General features: G+C 37.9%; 1 long non-coding RNA gene across 1 annotated transcript in view; it reads left to right on the top strand.

The window, feature by feature from the left end:
- LOC148272810 (uncharacterized) overlaps positions 1-13,342 on the top strand; it is a 44,741-nt gene that overhangs the window by 23,338 nt on the left and 8,061 nt on the right. Inside the window, exon 2 of the long non-coding RNA XR_015824771.1 lies at positions 895-1,064. This is a non-coding gene — a long non-coding RNA (uncharacterized LOC148272810). The remainder of the gene's footprint in view (positions 1-894; positions 1,065-13,342) is intronic.

Here is a 13,342-nt window from a genome sequence, read left to right as displayed (position 1 = left end):
AACTAGGTACTCACAGTGAGTTCGAATGTTTATTAACCGTTTAGCTGCTAAGCAGTTTTTCGTTTTTCAGGATTATACGTCGCGAAACGTAAATATGTTGACATTTAATGTTCGGTGTTCACGGATGTTCCATTGTTATCGCGAATCCGATAAACAATCATGGTGAGAAATCGCTATCACATCGCTTACAAGCACGTCGATAGTTATTTGTGACTGGCTGTGCACAACGAAGTTTTAGTCCCAATACTTATGTATGGAAGTGAAACATGAAACTGGCAGAGGAAGGATGAAAGCCGAGTGAACGCGGTTAAAATGCGATCTCTTAGATGAATGTGCGGGAAATCAATGTATGACAGGGCTACGAATGATGAAATCAGGCGAGAGTGTAAATCTGAGTCAAGTATAATTGATAAGATTAAGATAGGGGCTCTGAGATGGTTTGGTCACGTAGAACGAATGGACGACGAATGAATAGTAAAATAAGTATATATATATAAGACGTGGCATGATCAGATAAACCAAAATCTTAAGTCTGGTTATGCCAAAAGCAGACAGAACCGAAGGGCATGTATGACAAGATGTATGAATGTGGAAGAAGTTAGGAATGTATGCCAGGATAGACGTGTGTTGGGCGGTCTATTCTATCCGGCTATCCCTACAGGGAAATGGCGTGATGGTAGTAGTAGCTACAAGGAGAAGGCGGACTGTTGTCGTTCGTCAGCAAACCTTCCGATCCACTTGAAGAGTGTTCGGCATTTGGTGCCCTGCTACCAGTATAGAGTATAATTGATACCGTCTATTGCCTTTACCATATCCATCGCGTGTAATGTCACCTCTCTTGACAAGTCCTTGTGATTTATCATTATATTAAATATCGTGTATATCCTCATCCAGATTTGCGACGCGCCTCCAGTTGCATTCTCTGCAGAAAGGGGCAGTGCTTCAACAGATGGGGGACATCTCGGGGAGTTACATCGTCACATGGGCAGGTGTCGATCTCGGATAGCTGGAATCTGCGCGGGTAGCTCACGCTCACGAACCCACCATGTCCCGTCTGGATTTGCGTAAGTTAAATTAATGATTTTACCTATAAGGCAACGCCTGAAAGCACTTTGCTCACTTAGCTTGGTTATGCCCTTTTCTTTGAAAAAGTTTTAATTCTGCTTATAATATATTGCCCTACAACAACAAAAACAAACCATCACGCCGGACAGAACTGCTTCGTAAATTACACTGGTTACGTTTTCCACAGAGGGTGGAATACAAACTCTGTTGGCTTATGTATAAGTCACTGCACAACTCTGCTCCGGAATATCTAAGGGAACTCTGCATTCTAGATGAACTAGCTGACAGACGTCTTACGCTTAGATCAGCTACATCAACGTCAAAAGGAAAAGTTATTATACCTCTACGCGAACAGCGGACTAAATTTGGCGAACGCGCATTTGCGGTCGCAGGCCCTACGGCGTGGAATGCTCTCACAGCAGAGGTCCGAATCTGTGAGAGTGAAGTGATGTTTCGAAAGAAACTCAAAACCCACTTGTTCTCTAAATCGTTTGAATAAATTCTTAGCATGTGGTGACAAAGTACATTATATTTCTGAAATTAAAAAGTTAAAATTAAATTTATATCTTAATATAATCACTTTGTAAAGCGCCCTTGAGGTATTATATTACGAAAATAGCGCTATATAAGTTATCCATATTAATAATTATTATTATTAAATAATGAAAATTGAAACTCGGATTAAACAATACCGTGGTGGACATTTGGCCGACTTATCTTTAAAACATAAAATATTATTTAACATGATATAAAAATATCCGTTTTATGTAAAATAAAATTTGTTTTATATTTTAAGTTCAAAGTTCATTAATTCAATTACTCTTATTAAATGACCTTATCTACTCTGTTGTGTCAATCAATATTTCCGCGTGCACAATTTTTTTTTTTTTTTTACCTTACATTTGTGTTATGGTTATATTCTTCGCGATCTGGCAATATTACTCGGTGACTTCAAGTATGCGCGCGGCGAAAGTGTGTCTAAGTGGGGGAATTTTTGGACACAGTCCGATGTATTCAAATATGATTCTACGCTCTTTCTGGACTTAATTCTATGCTATAAACAATAAATGAAATTTAAAATTAAAATAATAAAAAAAAGAAAAAAAACCGTCTTTTTGACCACTCATTGTGTCACCGAAGCTTCGAGCGTCCTAATGGATATTGTTTTATTGTATATTATTTTTGTCGAAGTGTTATTACGCGTCGGAGCAATTAGGTGTCTAAAAAGACTCGGTGTAATAGTCCCAAGGCATTTTCTGCTCACCCGATATTGTTTATTACGGTACTAGCAGTCCAGAATATTTTTTTGCATCGCCTTCTTGAAATTGAAGTGACATACCCCTTCCCCAAACGCAAATTGAACGCAGTTATGCAGAAAGCAGCGAGTCCTAAAAAAAAAGATAATTGATGCTATCAAATGCAGTAAGGTCAATTCTATGTTCTGCCAAAAACCCTTTCATATAAAAAAAAACTGTATTATTAATAATAATATTTGGCTAATTTATATAGCGCCATTTTTGTAAACAATTGTAAATCACCTCAAGGGCGCTTTACAATTGTATACCTAAACTTACATTCTTACTAAGCTAAAGTGACGTATTATATTTCCTGGTTTAAGATTGAGGGTTGGATAAACTAAAGAAGTAAGCTTTCAGTTGGGATCTGAACTGACTGGGGCTGTCGATGATTCGTAAGTTTGAAGGCAATCGGTTCCAGGCAGAGGGGCCGGCAACGGCAAAAGCACGATCTCCGAATCTAGTGGTTAGGGAGCGCCGGATTTCGATAAGTTTTCCTCTGCCTGACTCAAATGCTGACCTAAGAGTAGATTTTCTTTGACATGTATTTTCCCTAATTCAAAGGTCCGATAGGCATCTTAGAGTCATTTTTAATTGAATCGGCATTCACTTCGTAACACTTTATTATAAATTGTTATGAAAATAAAACTTTTTTGCATTCGCAAAAGTCTATTGGACAACAACAAAAACAACAACAACAAACCATCACGCCGTTTCCCCGTAGGGGTAGGCAGAGACGATAGAACGCCATAACACTCTATCTTGGCATACATACCTCGCTTCCTCTACATTCATACATCTTTTCATGCACGCACGCCGATTATTCCTACTTTTGACATGTCCATCTTCAAGTATTTGATGGACTTGATCGTGCCATGTCTTTCTCGGTCTTATTCGCTCTACATGTCCAAACCAACGCAGCACCCCTTTCTTGATTCTGTCAATAATGCATGTCTCAGCCTTACACACTTCACGGATCTCGACATTTGTGCACCTATCATACATCGTTTTACCACACATTCGCCTGAGGGATCGCATTTCGACAGCATTCAACCTACTTTCATCATTATTTTTCCAATTCCATACTTCGCTCCCATACATTAGAGTTGGAACTAGAACTCCGTTGTGAACTGCTAGTTTAGCCTCCTGCGATAAACATTTGTTTGCCAAAGTAGATTTTAGTGCACCGCTCACCCTCCTTTCAATATCTTTATCGGCCTTTCCGTCCCTAGTAAACATACTTCCCAGGTACACAAATTCTTCTACCTGATTCAGAATATCTCCGTTCACGCTGATCTCACATTTAGTTATATTTTCATCCCTTTCAAAAACCATCACTTTCGATTTATCAACATTCATAAGCAAATCGCTTTTCTTGCATACATCGTAGACTTTTGTTACCAAGAATTGAAGGTCTTCTTTGCTGCTAGCAAGAAGCACGGCATCATCCGCATACAGAAGACAGTTAACAGTTATACCACTCATTTTTGCTCCCATTCTTAAATCTTTCAGTTCTTTTATAGAGTTATCGATGTATATGTTGAACAACCATGGTGATATTACACATCCCTGTTTGACTCCTTTCGGAATATTAAACCACGATGTGAATGACCCATTCACCTTCACACATGCTGTGCTGTCCTTATACAGTGACGCAATAGCCCTTGTCAGGTTACCATTTACTCCATACTCCGATAAAACCTTCCACAATTTCTCTCTGTCAACTCTATCAAATGCTTTTTGCAGATCGACAAATGCGCAGAAAAGTTTCTGATGTTTAGTCAGAAACTTTTCTGTCATATTTCGCAGAGCAAATATTTGATCCATACATCCTCTTCCTTTCATAAATCCACTTTGTCTATCCCAAACTCTATCTTTAGTCACTTTTCTTACTCTCTCAATCAGTATTCTGCCATAAACCTTTCCAACAGCGCTCAAAAGGCTGATAGCTCTATAGTTTCCGCAGTCTACCCTAGAGCTTTTCCCCTTGTATAGAGGCATAACAACAGCTCTCCTCCAATCAGGGGGAGTGTATTTCTCCTCTAAACATAGGTTAAAGAGCTTATGTAGCCATACAAAAATTATTTCTCCACCCGCCTTTATAAACTCTGTGGCAATGTTATCATAACCTTGCGCTTTCCCATTCTTCATATACTGAGCAGCATTTTTAATTTCTTCCATACTTATCTCTTTCGCATCGTCATCTGCATTTATGTTTACTTGAGAAGGTGGTGCGCTGGCTATATTTCCTGTGTGCGTTTCGTACACCTCCTCAAAATATTCCTTCCATCTCTTTTTAAGTCCACTATCATTCGTCACCATTCTATTGGACAAACAGCGCGAAATCTTAAAACTAGGCTAAACGAACACCGCCGTTGCCTGACAAATAATAATTTCTCTGGATACGCGAATCATATAATAGACAGTAATCACTCATTTCATAATCACACCCTAAAACTCCTGCACCAAGTAAATAACAAAGGCAGTAATATGAATAATCTAGAAATAATAGAAGTCCCAAAAATTTAGATTTTGAGAACAACCTAATTAATAATCACACATTTAACCACCCCTCGCCTTTATTGACTATGTTCCCTTTGCGACCCCCCTCACCCCACTCACCCTCTTAGACCCGCGTCTGTTAACACTCTCTTAGCCGAGCGATGTCTTCCCACACATTAAATCTTAGACTTAATTATTGTAACTTATGTGCTAAATTTTAAGAAATAAATTCTACTTAATGTCCTGTCCCCCATTAATCATGTTTTCATATCTGTACTTTCGGTAACTATCCATTCATATGCTAACACCTTAGATAAGTGGAAAAAAAACCCCCCTGCTCTAAGTTTCACTGATTAATTTGTTTATTTTTTGTTTAAATTCTATGACACTGTGAACAATATTCTGTGTTTACTATATTTATTTTATATCACTCGTCGATGGGAGGAGTGCTCTCCCGAAACTATAGTAGTGTTCTTGTAAAAATAATAATAATAATAATAAAAATTGTGTAACACTAATAACCAAGTTTTATTTTTGGAAAGGATTTGAATACTGTCCAGCAAAGCTTGTATTTTATTCTCTCTGGGCTTTGTAACCAGTGCAAATCTCGAAGATGTGAGATGTGAGAATATGTTTTTACTCCCGTAATAAGCCTTGCTGCCGCATTGAAAACAGATTGAAGTTTATCAGTTTGGTATTTTTGGAGATATGCGTACATTCTATTCCGTTACGAATGATGAAATCAGGCGACAGTGTAAATCTGAGTCAAGTATAATTGATAATATTAAGAGAGGGTCTCTGAGATGGTTCGGTCACGTAGAACGAATGGACGACGAAAGAATGGTCAAACAAGTAAGTTTATATGGCGAAAATGAACGGCAACGTGAGACGAGGACGACCAAGGAAGACGTGGCATGATCAGATAAACCAAAATCTTAAGTCTGGCCATGTCAAAAGCAGACAGAACCGAAGGGCATGTATGACAAGATGTATGAATGCGGAGGAAGCTAGGAATGTATGCCAGGATAGACGTGTGTGGCGGTCCATTCTCTCTGCCTACCTCTATGGGGAAATGGCGTGATGGCAGTAGTAGTAGCAGTAGTTCCATTACAGTCATCTAGGCGCGAAACGACTTAAGCATTCACAAGAGCTCTAGTTGCGTCTATAGAAAGATTACATTTTAAAGCTACAGTATTTATTTAAACTAAGTATTACGTCATAGTGACGTAGTGGCGACGTGAGGTTACATTTCTAATTGCCTCCCAAAGGACTGCGTATGGATTTAATAAATAATGCAAGTTTTGGTCCGATGGAGGGGTAGGTTAATACAATAGGGACGAAGTTGTCAATTTTTTGAAAGTTCGAGATTAGCAATTAGCAAAAATTTACAAACCTGCTTTCCTTCCATACTTTAACTTTTATTTGCTTTTCATATATCTTGATATTTTTTGTTTTTCCATTGTGTACTTTTGTATTATTTAATTTAGTACGTACTATTATTTGGAATATTATTTATTACTCCTATTTCTTACTATAGTATTGAGTGAGTTTATGGAAAACATATCTCAATTATCATTTCAATCAGGTTTTGGTATATTCATTCTTTTTCTGTTGATTTCAATGATACTCTTATTTTGTATTTTTTTAATACTACTATATTTTACTATTATTTTGTTGATTTTAATGAAACCATTATTTTGTATATTTAATTATGTTTGAATCTTAATTTGCATAATTTATATTTTAAAAATTATTTCTGATTATCTTTTTTGCATTGTATTCGTTGGAATTTTATTATTTCTTACTTATACATTTTTTCTAGATTGTTATTATATTGCATCACATGTCATTATAATTTAATCTAATTAATTTTACTTTGTATTTTTATTGTTAATTATTATGGCTTGACACGGGCGTAGCCTAAAAAGCCTAAGTTCATTAATATTTAAACTAGTGTAATTTTGAATGAATTAATAAATAAATAAAAAAATAGTTACTTTTATTCTTCCCACGCGACATCCCAAGATTCACGCGAAATTCAGTTTCTCACGCATTTGAAGCATATGGTTTTCGGGTATACAGGGTGTTCTTTAAACCCTGTCACATCCGAAACCACGATGGTCAGTATGGGCAAGAAGACATATTAGCATATTTAAAACAATATTTAGAACGCAAATTAAAAAAATATATAATATTTAAAAAAACAAATGGTTGCTTGTTTCTGCAGGGGAGAAGCGAGGGGAGAATCGCCCTCCAGTCGTCAATAAAAGGCAGCGTCGAAGATGGTATTTGTTTATTTTATTTACTTTTGAAGATAACAATATGTCTCCAACTACACTCGTTGGGTTTACTTACTGTACTTGTAATTAATAATATTCAAGTTTATATTTAATAATAAATTGTCGTAGTCTCGACGTACTAAGATTGTAATCTAATTTCAATTTGTCCTCCTGGAACCAATGTATTGGGTTATAAAGTGTATCTTTTCATTAAATGGGGGAGATAATAATAGCTTCAGTTAAGAAAGTTGCAATTTGGAGAAATCGCAAGATAACCAATATCTAAGTATTGTATTATTTGAATGCAAACTTCTAAGAGCATAAAGATATGATCCTTTAAACAAGAGACACCTGCTCTTTTAGGCATATAAGATTAATTTTAACAATATAACGTAAACGCATTAAGACAATAAATTATTGACGTGTGCAAGTAGATGTGCACCAGAGATGACCACCGGAAAAGATGTAATAAATAACTATTGTTTAAAAGAAATAGGAATACAATACACATTGGTAAAAATGTATTTGGTCAAGATACAAAAGATGGCCCTCATATTGAATATAACCAGGAATTGCGATAGTTTTCATTATGACTAAAGGCAAGAAGGGTTTGAAACGAGGTTGGCATACAACAACTTATACATAAGCCAACAGAGTTTGTATTCCACCCTCTGTGGAAAATGTAGCCAGTGTAATTCCCGAAGCAGTGGAGTGATATGACTGCACTTAGAGATTCCGGAAATAAGTCTCACTGCAGCATTTAATACAGACGGTAGGCGAGTCATTTTGTTCATCGGTAGACCTGCGTAGATACCATTACAATATTCGACTCTAGACACTACAAACGCATTTATTAATTGACGGGCGGCATCAACCGGCAAATTTGCGTATGCATTTAATTTGTCTCAGCTGATAGAAGCGTGAACTTGTCGTTCTACTAATTTGAGCGTCAAGAGAAGGTCAGAATTAAGTAAAGTGGGTATTATACTCGTAGTAGGTTAATTTGGGAAAGGTTCAGTTTAGAGCATCGCAAGGTGCATCTAAATAGTCAATCTTCAGACAGACAATATTGTCCCTTGGGACATCTGCCTCTTCTCTTGCAGATGAGAGCATCAAGATAACGAATCACGACTAATAAATAACTCTTGGCTAACATTGAGTAAAGCGCAATGTCAAGTAAAAGATCAAAAATAAAATAGTTGCGATACCGTATAAGTTATTAAGGTGTGTCAGATTATCTAACAAGGGTTTGCGCTAGTTTTGAATATAACAAAAGGCAAAAAGGTTGGCACACAACACAATTTTTAAATATTTTATAATGTAGATTTGATGAGCTATGATTTTTTTAAGTTTTGTGATTTTGAAATTACTCCGCCCGTGATTTTACGAGTTGTCCTAATTGGTTAGTTGGCTTCCCGGTAACCGGAAATCTATCACAACACTATCATTGGTTTATTTCGGAGACTAGTGGCGTATTTCAAATTGGTTTATTTTTATGAAAATCATTTTTATTATTTTTTTCACATGTTTTCGAGAAATTTCGCCGTACTAATAAATGCTTTAATTTTTTTATCCAATTTCTGTAGCACCTCCTCGTTTGCTGTAGATGTTCAGCAGTGTCGGCAATAATGACAGTGTCATCAGTGTATCTCGTGAGTAGCCACCAAATAAATAAAAATAAAACAAAATAATGTAATTTGCACGACCGCGACCGGCATGTAAGTAGTAAGTACGCGCGTCGGACATTGGGCTCCCGAGTCCCGAGTCTACGGTATACGTCACTCGTCACTCGTCACCCGTCACCCGTACGGAATGCAAATCATAATAATAATATTTCCTTACCTACACACGGCGATAGCACTTTACGAAACTTCTGAGAAATGTATTGCAACTGGAGATTATTCTTCAATAAATTAATAATTATGCTCACGCTCCGAAATTCGACTTCGTTATTTTTATGATCCAAATAAATTGACTTCAAAGTCCTAACCGCTAAACGCGCGTCGTTATTTTGTATTAACTGTAAACAAAAAGAGGACAAATAATGATATTTTTGCTTTGACTGCAAATATAAACACGCGAGTATCTGATACGAATATAAGTACTTAGTTTTATATTTTTACTAAATTTGTTGCATAATTTGCAATCTGCGGCTGATTTTAAATATCTAAAGGCTTCCCTTTTCCCTGTCCCCCCTTTACAACGCTTCTCTTTTTATTTGAGCTGAAGAGGAAACGCAGTCTGACTTTTCTTTTGTATGCAAACGTATTTTCGTATTCTCTCCCAGGATTATGGCACTGTTCTGGTTTTACCAACATAGGGCACATCAGCTGGGGGTAGATAATAACCTAATTTAGCCGTCTGCTAAAATAATGGGTCTCTTTATCATTATGGGGTGACACTTGTCTAAGATTATCTGTAATACTAAAAACAGTGTATTTTAAATTCTGTTATCTACATCTGCTATTAAAAATAGCTATTTATGGAATCCATTAGTAAAGTAGCGCATGTATCGCCGAACGGGGGCATGTAGACAGAAATAATCAGGAAGATGAAAATAACTTTTTTGTTTTACTTATTCCTTCCACAAGGACACAAAATTGTACTATATAAGTCCATGCACACTATACACAGGACCGTGGTCCTTTCAGGGCAATTAGAAATGTAATCTCACGTGGTTACTACGTCACTCTGACGTAATACTTAGTTTAAATAAATACGGTAGCTTTCAAGTGTACATTATAATGCTTTTTGTAATGTAATGTTATTTGTGATTGAGCTACTGAAATAGTTTATCAAGAAAACATAGTGGAGGGTGGGTACGTATTCTGATAGGAAGTTAAAATTTATCTTAAATTTTATTTAAGGAATTAAATTTCAATACTTGACAAATCGGAAGCAGTATACCTCTGTAAATGAAAAAAAAGTCAAATACAAACAGTAAATTTTGGAGTCCCACGAGGATCTATTTTGGGTCCACTATTTTATATATTAATGACTTATCACTGTATAATTTTAAAGGAAAAATTATTATGTATGCGAACGACATTGGACTATTCTATAAAAATCAAACAGACGTATTAACAAACAATGCCATAAACGAAGACCTTACTATGTTGACTAAATGAACAAACACAAACTTACTTACACTTAATGAAAAAAAAGCAATATTATCCATTTTGAATCTAGAAAAACAGTCACAAAGTAGATGCTTACATAAATAATGAACGACTAACTGAAATTGAACATGTTAAATTTTTAGGACTAACAATAGACAGACAATTGCCATAGACAATTCATTTCAACAATTTAATGAGCAAAGTGGCGACTTTATCGAGTCTTTTTTTTTCAAAAACTTTGTTCCAATAAAAGAAAAAAAAATGTATGAAGCCTATGTAAAACTAAAATATGTTTTATGCAACTACTATGGGGAACAGGAAATCAGTACAAAGACAGCAAAATAAAATATTAAAGTTAGTATATGACCTACCCTATCTAACAGCAACTAAAGAATTTTTTAAACAAACTAAACAATTAAATGTAACTGAACTCTTTAAACTAGAATCCTTAAAATTTATTCATAAATCAGCCACTGATGAAATTGTAGACGAAGAATTAAAACTTGAAAAAACTGTAGTAAACATGAACACAATTCGAGAATATCAGAAAAATATCATAAACAACCTTTTAAAACAAGAAAAGGACAATCGAGACTAATAAACCATGGACTGAAATTATACAATAAACTACCAGACAAAACTAAACAAAAGACTTAGACAACCTTTACAAAAGATGTAAAAAATATTTTTTAACAGTAGAATGTCAATTTTAAAAGTGAAAATATTTTGTTAAATGTATGTAACCCGTAAGGGTTTAAAATCTACAAAGTAAAATTAAGTTTTCTGTATGAAAAGCAGAATATGCATGCAATTTTTTCTTATAAACATGTTCAATTATAGGTTATTGGCGAAGATACTTAAAATATTCATGCAAATATACTAACTTTCGTACCCAAACATCGGTTTTTCCTTATAGACGGTCGAAGTTAACTTTCCATTGCGATCGGAACCCTGGTCCTGGACCGAACAACCAAGAGCCTAGTTTTCCCTGCCGCCTTCGGACGTCCGGTATTCCAACATGATAACTGTGTTCGAAAAAAACTAAATCGTTTCAGTTTTGGGGTGCGGAAAACGGGAATGCGAAATCTTAATTTCTTCGATTTTATCTAGGCACAATCAGTTCGAGGTGCACTTGTCTTTTTCGCACAGTATTCGGGGAGGCATCTGTGAGAGTGATAGAAAAACTATATTCAAATACCTATTCATTAAATCGCTCGTCCACCGCATATTCTTTTAAGATTTGCGCGCTGGTGTCGTTGACATATTAATACATAGACATGCCCCGAGCCCTCAAAAATTATGACACTTAAACTCAGGACCAAACGCTCAGTCATGCCCAACGCGTATTTAGTCGTTCTTCGACCTCCAGCTAGGCGTGACGTTTAGAATCGAAACAAAAATGCCTACTTGTGTCATGAAAACGTGTAAAAACCTTTCGGATTAACATTATAAACAGGATAGTTTAGCTTTTCATCGGTAAATATTTGTTCGTGAGTGATTAACAAAGCTTAAAACAATTAATATTCAAATAGAAACAACTTTTTTTGTAAACGTCAAACTACGCTATACACGACACCTCGCCGTGCATACAGTTGAACTGTAGATAGGAGGTGGCTTGGAGCTGCTATTTGACCGGCTATCGGGTGATAGCTTTCTTCAGGCTTCAGTTTTCTTCTTCAGAAGGGCAGGCGGCGACATCAGAGGCGGAGAGGGCGTAGATATAATAAAAACGCAGTCTTGGTTATACACTATACACACTTTATTCAATAAAAATACAGAGGTTCTATCAAGTAATTTGTACCGTGCCGCAGTCGGGCACGGTACGAGACAGCATACATAAGCCGCAAGGGAGAGCGAGAAGGGGTCGGACTTTCCCGGCTTACGCCGTAGCACGCTCTCCTATTGGCTGGACAATTTCAGATATTGTTTTTACACGTATGCTTATAAGATAAAATAACTCCCTCGAGATGAGTTTTACATGTAAAGGGAGTATGTAGGCCTCTTCCCCGTATCTTATTTAATGTAGAAATGATACAGGGAAAGGTCCTACATACTGAGAAAAAGGGTGACATGAGTTTTAGAGGATTTGACAGGGTCTGATTCCCCGCAATCTGATACAAATATGTGGCTAGGGTCTCGATATCCTAACTTCTGCCCCTGCGAGTGACATAATTAACCGTCTTTATTTTAGGGGCAGCTAGTTAGATTACAAATCGAGACTCCTAGCCGAAAATAAACATAAAAACATGATATACAAATATTAACCTAAAAACACTGGCACCGCACACTCTCGTCCGAGCGCCATTCGTCGCCCTAGCGGCCACTCGGGAAGCTTCAGTCGTGGCCGGGGGTTCGACCGTCTCTCCGCGGTCATTCCGTCCATTTTCCCCGTGCAGCTACCATCTCCGCCTGGGCGCCCGCAAAAGGGCCGCTCGGCTTGGTGTCGGTGCCTAACGTTTGGCGCTCGTTCGCCGCGTCACAGGCCGTGTTGTACGTTGTATTATCGCACGCGCGGCGATGTCCGATACACTCCCCCCGGTGTCGCGCAGTCGGCACCTGCTGGTCCCGCATCGGGCCTCGCCGCCGCGTGGCGCTGTCTTCCGGGCGCTGTCATCAGTGGGGCGTAGCAGGACCGCGATCTTGACCGTGGGTCTTGTGTACTCGCCCGTGGAGGTCCGCACCCTGACGGCTCGCACCTGGCCGTCCTTCCCGGGCATGGTTCCCGTGACGACTCCCCGTGGCCATTGGTTCCGTGGCATCGCGGGATCGGTGATCACTACCACGTCTCCAACTTGCAGGGGAGTGGCCGCGATGCGCCATTTCTGACGTCCGCCCAGGCCTGGCAGGTACTCGCGCATCCATCGGCGCCAGAAAGCATCCGCCATCTTCTGGGCTATGCGCCATTGTTTGCGCAAACACACGTTCTCCGGCGCTTCGCTGTAATCCGCGAGGCAAGGCATGCCCCCGGATGACCCAATTAAAAAGTGATTCGGAGTTAAAGGAGCTCCGTCACGAGGGTCTACTGTCACGTGCGTCAGCGGACGGCTGTTGACCGAGAATTCAGCCTCGGCTAGCGCCGTCC

Source organism: Micrasema longulum, unplaced genomic scaffold (genome assembly GCF_059751315.1).
Source record: "Micrasema longulum isolate JH-2025_06_02 unplaced genomic scaffold, ASM5975131v1 h1tg002185l, whole genome shotgun sequence".
Taxonomy (NCBI): domain Eukaryota; kingdom Metazoa; phylum Arthropoda; class Insecta; order Trichoptera; family Brachycentridae; genus Micrasema; species Micrasema longulum.
Note: the sequence above shows the minus strand (reverse complement) of the source record. Positions and strands in the feature narration are given on the sequence as shown.